The sequence below is a fragment of the Sorex fumeus genome, unplaced genomic scaffold, assembly GCF_029834395.1.
Source record: "Sorex fumeus unplaced genomic scaffold, SorFum_2.1 ptg000094l, whole genome shotgun sequence".
NCBI classification, from domain to species: Eukaryota; Metazoa; Chordata; class Mammalia; order Eulipotyphla; family Soricidae; genus Sorex; species Sorex fumeus.
The window spans coordinates 19483349-19493628 of record NW_026606151.1 but is presented as its reverse complement, the minus strand read 5'-3'; positions in this window follow the sequence as shown (position 1 = coordinate 19493628).

Below are 10280 nucleotides of genomic sequence, written 5' to 3'. Positions count from 1 at the left end.
TAGTAATGAAATTTTAGAAAGGAAATGAAAAGTAAAGGCAAAGACCCTCTTGTTGTTCATTGATTTGCTCGAGCGGGCCCAGTAACATCTCCATTGGAGATTTTGTTGTTACTGTGTTTGGCATATCGAATACATCACGGGTGGCTTGCCAGGCTCTGCCATGTGGGCGAGACACTCTCGGTAGCTTGCCGGGCTCTCCGAAAGGGGCGGAGGAATCGAACTTGAGTTGGCCATGTTGACTGCGTGCAAGGCAAACGCCCTACGACTGTGCTATCACTCCAGCGATAGCAGAACTAGAAAGGAAATAAACTAAGGTTTAGGGCCTAGAACAGGTGTATGTTAGTTCTGTGATAGCATGTTCATCTTCTGGCTCTCTGAACTATAGCCACTGCAGTCTTTACAAGAAACACTGCAGAAGCAAAATCTTCATCTTTTTATTAATTTTTATTAGTGAAACACCATGAGGTACAGTTGTAGATTCACAAATTTTTGTGCTTGGGTTTAGATTATACAATGATCAAATACCCATCCCTCCACCAGTGCCCATTTTCCACCACCATGAATCCCAGTATCCCTCCCACACCCATCCCCCCCATCCCACCCTGCCTCTGTGGCAGGGCATTCCCTTTTGTCGAACAATTCTCTTTTTTTTCCTTAAATCTTTATTAGTGAAACACCATGAGGTACAGTTGTAGACTTACAAATTTTTGTGCTTGGGTTTCAGTTATACAATGATCGAAAACCCATCCCTCCACCAGTGCCCATTCTCCACCAGCACCAGTCCCAGTATCCCTCTGACCCCCCTTCCCCCATCCCCCATCCCCCATCCCACTCTACCACTGTGGCAGGGCATTTCCTTTTGTTATCTCTCTCCATCAGGATCCTCCGCGAGCTGTATTACGGATTCACTACCAGGATCTCACCATTCTACAAAGAAGTGATCATTGATGTCAAGAGAGGGGTGCGGCAGGGCGATACCATTTCACCGAAACTCTTCAGTGCCACTCTCGAGAACATCATGCAACGACTGAAATGGGAAGGAATGGGAGTGAAGATAGATGGTTGGCAACTACACCACCTCCGCTTTGCTGATGACATTGTTTTAATAACACCAAACATCAGTCAAGCGGCACAAATGCTGGCCGACTTTGACCGTGAGTGTGGAAAGGTAGGACTACAGCTGAATCTTACGAAGACAATGTTTATGAGAAACAGCCTTGTTCCTGATGCCCCATTCGCTCTCAATGGAACGACCATCTCTGAATGCAACAGCTATGTGTACCTAGGTCGAGAAGTCAACATGACAAATGACCTGGCACCCGAGCTGCGCAGGAGGAAGAGAGTGGCTTGGAACGCCTTCAAGAACGTTGAAGAAATAGCTAAGAGGACGAAGAACCTCCAGCTCCAGGCACATCTCTTTGATTCCACTGTTCTTCCTGCATTAACATATGCCTCAGAGACCTAGGCCCTACGCAAACAGGATGAGAATGCTATTCAAGTCTCCCAAAGAAGAATAGAACTATGCTTGGAATATCACGTTTCACTCAAATGAGAGAAAGAATCCGGAGTTCTGAAATCCTTCGACGATCAAGAATCAGGGACGCTGTGTCATTTGCCAAGGTGTCAAAAATCAGATGGGCTGGTCACGTAATGAGATTTAAAGACGATCGCTGGACTAGAGCTGTACCGACTGGATTCCACGGGATGTCAAAAGACCGCGTGGCCGCCAACCTACCAGATGGTCAGACTTCTTCGTCAAGATCATGAACGATTGGTTTGAGGCCCTTCATGTTCCTGGAGCGAATAGATGCCATTGGGCTACACTAGCACGCGACAGGGAAAAATGGAGATGTTACTGGTGCTCGCTCGAGCAAATCGACGACTAACGGGAAGTTAAGTGATTAAGTGATTAAGTGATCTCTCTCCATTTGAGTGCTGTGGTTTGCAAAAGAGATATTGAGTGGCAATCTTGTTTGGACTGTAGTCTACTCTCATCACACATTTCCCATCCTGAGAGGAACCTCCCAACACCCTTTATTTGGTGCTCCCTTCTCTATCTGAGCTGCTTTTTCCCCTCGCATGTGTGGTTGTCCTCAAAGCCATGAAGTAATCCTCCTGGTACTTATCTCTGCTATTCTTGGGTGTTAGTCTCCTATTTTATTACTTTATGTTCCCCAGATGAATGCAATCTTTCTATGTCTATCCCTCTCTTTCTGACTCATTTCACTTAGCATGATACTTTCCATGTAGTAAGGTAAAGGTAAAGGCCCTCCCGTTGATTGTCGATTTGCTTGAGGGGGCCCAGTAACGTCTCCATTGGAGACTTTGTTGTTACTGTGTTTGGCATATCGAATACTCTCGGTAGCTTACCGGGCTCTCCGAGAGGGGCGGAGGAATTGATCCTGGGTCGGCCATGTTGGCCGCTTGTAAGGCGAACGCCCTACCGCTGTGCTATAGCTCCAGCCCCTCCATGTAGTACCTCTTGTATTTTATTATAACACTGTCTTCCCATTGTTCATCAATTTGGTTTAGTGTGCCCAGTAACATCTCCATCGTGAGACTTGTTGTTACTGTGTTTGGCATATGGAATACTTCACGGATAGCTTGCCAGGCTTTGCCATGCGGGCAAGATACTCTCAGTAGCTTGCCGGGCTCTCCAAGTGGGGTGGAGGAATTGAACCCGGCTTGGCCAGGCTGGCTGTGCACAAGGCAAACACCCTACCGCTGTGCTATCACTCCAGAATGCAAAGATGATCAAAGCTAGAGTATCTGAACACATGAAGCGTTGTATTATAAAAAGTAGGAGGTGGGGATGGGAAAGAGGGGGGAGGGGAGGGGAAGATCAGAAGAAGGTAAATATTTTCTTTAGATGGTTAGCTATGATCCTTTGGAAGGAAGGCATGAAGAAAACAAAAGGTGTTCTAGACTCCCTGTCAAAGTTTTAGGCTTTTTTTCAAAAAACAGATTGTCAGATTTCCAAAGAAAGCAAGTTTAATATGAATCAAATTCAGTATGGTCAACACAAACGAACAGTCCTGAGGCAGGTAGGTAGAGAGGGAAGGGACCCCCTCCCCCGACTCCCCATGGCAATGAATTCCTGGGAAAAAATAAAATCAATAGTTCCAAGACTGCAAAAACCCACCTTGTGGACACAGAAACTGAGGCCTGATAAGTCCTTTACCTGGTGCCAGCACAGAAACAGAGAAGGTTGGACCCCCATCAGAGAAAAATTCCTGCAGCAACAAAGGCCAGGAATGGAATTTTAAGGATAAAGATCCACTGCTCCCAAAATAGCACAGTAGAAATGATATCCGCACCTATATGTTCATCGCAGTACTGTTCATAATAGCCAGATCTGGAAACAACTCGAGTGCCCGAGAACAGACGACTGATGAAAGAAACTTTGGTACATCTACACAATGGAATACTATGAAGCTGTTGAGAGAGATGAAGTCTTGAAATTTGCTTATAAGTGGATGGACATGGAGAGTATCATGCTAAGTGAAATGAGTCAGAAAGAGAGGGACAGACATAGAAGAACTGCACTCATTTGTGGAATATAAAATAACATCAGATTAGACTGAGACCAAAGGACAGTAGACACAAGGGCCAGGAATATTGCCCCATAGTTGGAAGCCTGTCTCGAAAGCTGGGGGAGAAGGCAGCTGGAACAAAGAAGGGATCACTAAGACAGTGATGGTTGGAGAGATCGTTTGGGATCGGAGGTGTGTGCTGAAAGTAGATAAAGGACCAAACATGATAACCTCTCAGTATCTGTGTTGAAAAACATAATGCCCAAAAGTAGAGAGAGAGTGAGTATGGGGGAAATTGTCTGCCATAGAGGCAATGGGAGGGTTTGAAAGAGAGGGTATACTGGGGACATTGCTGGTAGAGAATGTGCACTGGTGGAGGGATGGGTATTTGATCATTGTATGACTAAAACTCAATCATGAAAGCTTATAACTGTATCTCATGATGATTTAGTAAAAATAAATAAATAAGTAAATAAAAGATCCACTGCTCCCAGTTCTACCCCCTGGTAAACCATCCTAGCAATAGACCCTGACCTACTCAGAAAGCCACACATGGGACAGCTTTGGAGAAAGCCAATAAAAGCCAACTGGAACCAAAAAAGCACACATATTTACAGCCCAAGACTATGTGCTGCCTGTTCCCATGTTTTACTGCCAAGCATATGTGTTGTCTGCATTTCCCCTCTTCAGATGTGCACTTTCGTATTTAATGCAGAAACTCTCTATGCCTTTGGAGAAGTTTGTGTTCTCTCTTGAATGCTTCCCTCTCCCTTTCTCTCTCTCCCTCCCTTAACACCCAAAAGGAGAGAGAGAGCGAGAGTAAAAAAGAATGTGCCTTCCACAGAGGCGGGGGTAGGGGGTTAGGGGGCGGCAGGAAGGATTCTGGGAACATTGGTGGTGGAGAATGGGCACTGGTGAAGGGATGGGTACTAGATCATTGTAATTTTGTTTCCCAACAAGAAAAGGTTAGAATTAAGAATTTAGTCCCACAAGACAATCCCCTCCCCACCTCCAACTCAGACATTAGTTACATGTCACTACTGATAACCAACCTACAGAGGAGAATTCTACTCTCTGGAGCTATAAAGAACAGTAAAGGGATCGTTTCCGTTGAAACAATGTAGAAAGTAAAAGAACAACACAAGATAGCATTGAGCCTAGGCAGTCAGAATGTTATATTCGAGTCTTAGATCTGTCACTTATTAGCAGGAAAAATTAGATAGCAAAGTATTTAATGTCTTCCTGACTTGCTCTCTGCAACTATCTGTGTGCAAGACAGCTTCAGCTATCTGCCTCCAACAGCTTATATTGTTACTAATGAAATGGTAGTTAAGAAGTTAGATAGGGAAGAACCTCCACCATCCCCCATTCTGAAAAGTAATAAAATCAATAGCATCAAGGCTGTAAAAATCCACTGTCTGGACACAAGAACTAAGGCCTGATAAGACCTTTATCTGCTGCCAGACCCAGAGAAGGCTGAATCAGCCCCTCTGAGAGAAGCTCTAGCAGGAACAAAGGCCTAGAAAGGAATATCAAAGAGCACCAACAAGTCCCAACTCTTTATCCTTGCTAATCACCCTAGCAAAGGACTCATCCTTGGGTAGAAAGCTCCCTTTGGGGTACCTTTCAAGAAACCCTATATACGTCAACTTGAACAAAGAAAGCACGCTATGCTGCCCAAGTCTATTTGCTACTGGTGCCCAGATATTGCTGCCAGCATATGTGTCAAATGCATCACCTCTCTTGAGAAGTGTACTTTCATATCTAATGTTCCGATGTGCATGTGTACTGGGGCTCCCTCTCCACTCTGGAGGAGAAGTCCATTCCATTTTCTCTCTCTCTCTCTCTCTCTCTCTCTCTCTCTCTCTCTCTCTCTCTCTCTCTTTCCACCCCCTTCCTCTGTTAAACTGGGCTGAGGTCTTCCCAGAGGAATCACAGGAAGACTAGTTGCAATGTAATAATGTAATAAGCAAAGGGTCTTTATTGGCTAGGTCTATCTAGGGCTCTCATCCGACCCACCAACACAGTGGAAGACTTCTTGGAATGAGCAGCCCCAACTCTCAAAAACGAGGTGCTTGTGTAGCATAACATTATATAACAGGGACTTTCCTCCAACCCCCCTTTTGACCACAGTCTGAGGGGCTTTTCACTACTTGGACTTAGCTGATTGGTTATAAGTTGGAGTTACATAAGGGCGACATAAAAGTTATATAAGGGTTATATAGGGAGGTCTGCACTACCCGCATCTGATTGGTAATCCTTTGTTACTGGTTCCCGCTTGAGCAAATCGATGAACAGTGCCACAGTGCCACAGTGGTATTGCTGGGTCAAATGGGAACTCAATTTCTGATTTTTTGAGAAACATCCATACTGTTTTCCAAAAGGGTGAACCAGTTGGCATTCCCACCAGCAATGAGGGAGAGTGCCCTTCTCTTCACATCCACACCAACACTGTTTGCTTTTGTTCTTTTGGATGTGGGCCAGTCTCTGTGGTGTAAGATATCTCATTGTTGTTTTGATCCGCATTTCCCTGATGACTAGTGATGAAGAGCATTTTTTCATGTGCCTTTTGACCATTCGAATTTCTTCTTTGAGAAAGTTTCTGTTCATTTCATCGCCTCATTTTCTGATTGGATTGGTTGTTTTCTTCTTGTAGAATTCAACCAGTGCCTTGTATATCCTTGATATTAACCCCTTATCAGTTGGGTATTGGGTGAATATCCTTTCCCATTCTGTAGACTGTCTTTGTATTCTGGTCACTGTTTCTTTTGAGGTACAGAATCTTCTTAGTCTAAGATAGTCCCATTTGTTTATCTCTGTTTCCACTTGCTTCATCAGTGGTGTGTCACCTTTAAAGATACCGTTAGCTTCAATGTTGTGGAGGGTATCTTGCCCTCTAGTTGTATAGGATATCAAAACTTGTAGTTGTTTGGATAAACACAGAAAGAGATAAAGAATCCAACACTTAGTTCTCGGGGCTGAGAGAAGGCAAGGCTTTTACCATAAATTCTAGACTAAGTCCTCAGGCCAGTTCAGCTTGTCCTTCCCCATGGGGGTCCTGTCTCTTGTCATAACAGCTTGCACCAAGATCGTGTATTTATGCTTTCTAGATTATTCCATTTTGATGCTGGGGGTAGCTTTGCCACTCCCCCTTCTTCCTTAAGTCCATCCCAGTCCCATGGTGGGACCTCCCTTTTGTCTATTCTATTCTATTCTATTCTATTCTATTCTATTCTATTCTATTCTATTTTTTTAATAAATTTATTTATTGAATCACCATGAGAGCAGTTACAAAGCTTTTGGGTTTAAGTCTTGGTTATACAATGATGAAACACCCCGTCCCTTCACCTGTGCACATTTCCCACCAACAAAAACCCAGTATACCCCCCATGCCAGGCCCTCCCTTGCCTGTGCGGCAGATTGTTTCCACATTACTCTCTCTCTCTACTTTGATTACATTCAATATTTTGACACCAGATCCACCATTATTATTTGGGACTTTGCCCCAACATTCATATCCACTGAAAAGGCAACAGGACAACCTGTCCTCCATTGCTGACAATGAATAGTATACAATGTTGTGTGGCCAGATTTTGAAATTCTGAAATCTTAATAATTAAATCTGGAAGGATTTCTGCTAAAAGCTGCTGGGTTCGGAGATTTGTTTCTGAGTCTCTGGGATCATGGTTTATGCCACTTATTGAGTAGCCAGAGGGCTCATTCATGGGCAGCAACTCAGAGTCTTGTTGGGGTGAGGGAGGAAAGGGCCAGCCCCACTCCCTTCCCATGAGGCCCCACATGTCTCCTCACTGTGGGCCCCCACCTAGCTGGGGACCTCCCTTTTGGGGGGTGGGGACGTTAGGAATGACAGCAACTGAAGCCTGAGTCAAGTAATTATGACCAAGTAATTATGTGCAGAAATTGATATATTTCAGAGTGAACCAACTCCCAAATATTAGGAGCATAGCATTGATGGTCTTTCTGTGTTTAACCAAAGAACATTGCTTTGTAGTAAAACATAAAAAGGCTACAGGGGAAGTAGAAGAACAGTTACAAATACACAGCACTTCCAATATTAAGCAGTACAAATACAAAGTTCAGAATTACCAGAAGGTTATTTTTTTGCTTTTTGGGTCACACCCGACGATGCACAGGGGTTACTCCTGGCTCTGCACTCAGGAATCACTCCTTGCAGTGCTCAGGGGACCATATGGGATGCTGGGAATCGAACCCGTGTAAGTGCGTGCAAGGCAAACGCCCTACCCACTGTGCTATTGCTCCAGCCCCATTACCAGAAAGTTTTGACTTATAAGTAATCAAGACTGACTTGGGGAACTGTGACAATGAGAGGTAAAATACAAAGGAAAGGTTAGAGATAGACTTTAACTATATTAGAGATGCTAGCAAGAGCATGTTAAGCTTCTCTGGGAGGAAGAAAGGGGGCAATTCATTGATGATGCCTAAAGCATTTAGGGTTAATATCCAACACAAAGGAAATGTTGAAGATAGACTTTAACTAAATTGGGATGTTAGCAAGGTCATGACAAGCTTTTCTGGGAGGAGGAAAGGGGCAATTCACTGATGAAGCCTAAAACTCTTAGGATTAATATCCAACAGAGGGGAGGGTGGTGGAAACAGAGATTTTCTTAGACACGTGTGCCCCCTCTCTATACAGGGGGGCACTTAAAAAATTGACTCAAAGTGATGTTTAGAATGTGGGCTTGTTGAGCATCCTAACAAAATAATATCATTATTTATTTTTTAATTCCAATGTTATATGCTTTATTTTTAATCAAGTTTTCATTAACCTCAAAATATCCATAATTGACAGAATAAGACATTAGGCATGAAATGAGAATATAAAACCCACAGCCTGCCAAAAGGCAAAGAGAACTTTAGTCTCTTTGAGACTAAATAGAGTACACAAGACTTTTCTTTCTTCCTCTTTTAATTGAATCACTTTGAGATACATTTACAAAGCTTTCAAGATTGAGTTTCAGTCATACAAAGATCAAAAACCCATGCCTCCACCAGTGAGCATTTTCTACTATCACTGTTCTCAGTGTCCCTCCCACCCCCCCACCCCAGCCCAACTCCTGTCTCTGTGGCAGACACGTTCCTTCTTATTCTCTCTCTCTCCTTCTGGCCATTATGATTTGCAATACAGATACTGAGATACTGAGAGACCGTCATGTTTGGTTCTTAGTTTACTTTCAACACACACCTCCCATCCCAAGTGATCCCTCCAACCATCATTGACTTAGTGGTCCCTTCTCCATCCAACTGCCTTTTCCCCCAGCACATGAGGTAGGCTTCCAAACCATGGAGTCATCCTCCTGATCCTTGTCTCTACTGTCCTTGGGTGTTATTCTTACATTATTTTATATTCTACAAATAAGTATCTATTTGACATACATTTTCTGTCTCTCTCTCTCTCTTTCTAATTTCAATTAGCATGATAGTATCCATGTCCGTACACTTGTAAGCAAATGTCATGACTTCATCTTGCCTAAGCTGAATAATATTCTATTGTGTAGATGTACCAAAGTGTCCTTAACCAGTCGTCACACAGGACTTTTCTTATTTTGTTTTTATCTCAGTTGAGATAAACTGAATTCTAAATACTTTATTTTTTATGTCAAACTGAAATATTTGAGGGTGATGCATTCTGATGCCTTGATTATCAAATTATGTCTCAGGCCTCAAAACTAGGAGACATTCTGATGCTTAGAATTGTGTGTTAGTCTGAATCTGAACTTTTAGTCTTCCTCTGAGAGGAAATGGTGATCCAACTGAGCTTCCAATATCCAAGCAGAACTCTTTTTCTTCATTTCCTTTGCTCCTACAGAGATGATGTTGAAGAACCTTAGCACTGACAAGCATTGATTTTTAGAGCAACTGTCAATTATTGTAAGCAAGTTAGTGACTTTTTTTTTGTATCATTTATGTTCGTGTTTGGCCTATTTCACTATAATCCTGTCTTTAACCATCTTATCTAAGAGAATTTAAGGTTGACTTGAAAGTTACTTATTAAAATAATCTTGTGCATATTTAAAAGCAACTTGAGCATATATGAATTCTAATTAAGTCTATCAATAATTCCATTTGCAATCACTGTTTTACTGAGATTTAAAAAGATTTCAAGACAACTGGTGCTAAAGGCTGAAATAGCACTGTATAGCACTGTCCTCCCGTTGTCCATCAATTTGCTCAAGCGGGCACCAATAACGTCTCACAACAAATTGTGAGACTTGCTGTTACTGTTTTGGCATATCGAATACGCCATGGGGAGCTTGCCAGGCTTTGACGTGTGGGTGAGATACTCTTGGCAGCTTTCTGGGCTCTCTGAGAGCGGTGGAGGAAATCAAACCCCAGTCGGCCATGTCGGCCACTCGCAAGGCAAACGCCCTACCTGCTGTGCTATCACTCCAGCCCAAGGTTGAAATATATCAGTTTATTTTCTAGAACTGAAGCCCATCATCATAATTCATTCTTATGCTTTCTCTCTTCTCCTTTGAAACATCTTACTGCAAGCCATGATTGTCTTTTTTATAACTTGGCTATTGGCCAGTGTAGGGCTTTCTAGGTTTGTGGCTTGCCTGCACTAACATACATGCTGCTCAGAGACCTGGGCCCTATGAAAATAGGATGAGAACGCTATTCAGATCACCCAAAGAGGAATCAATGGAAAGAACTATGCTTGGAGTATCATGCTTCACCCAAGTGAGAACAGGAATCTGGAGTTCT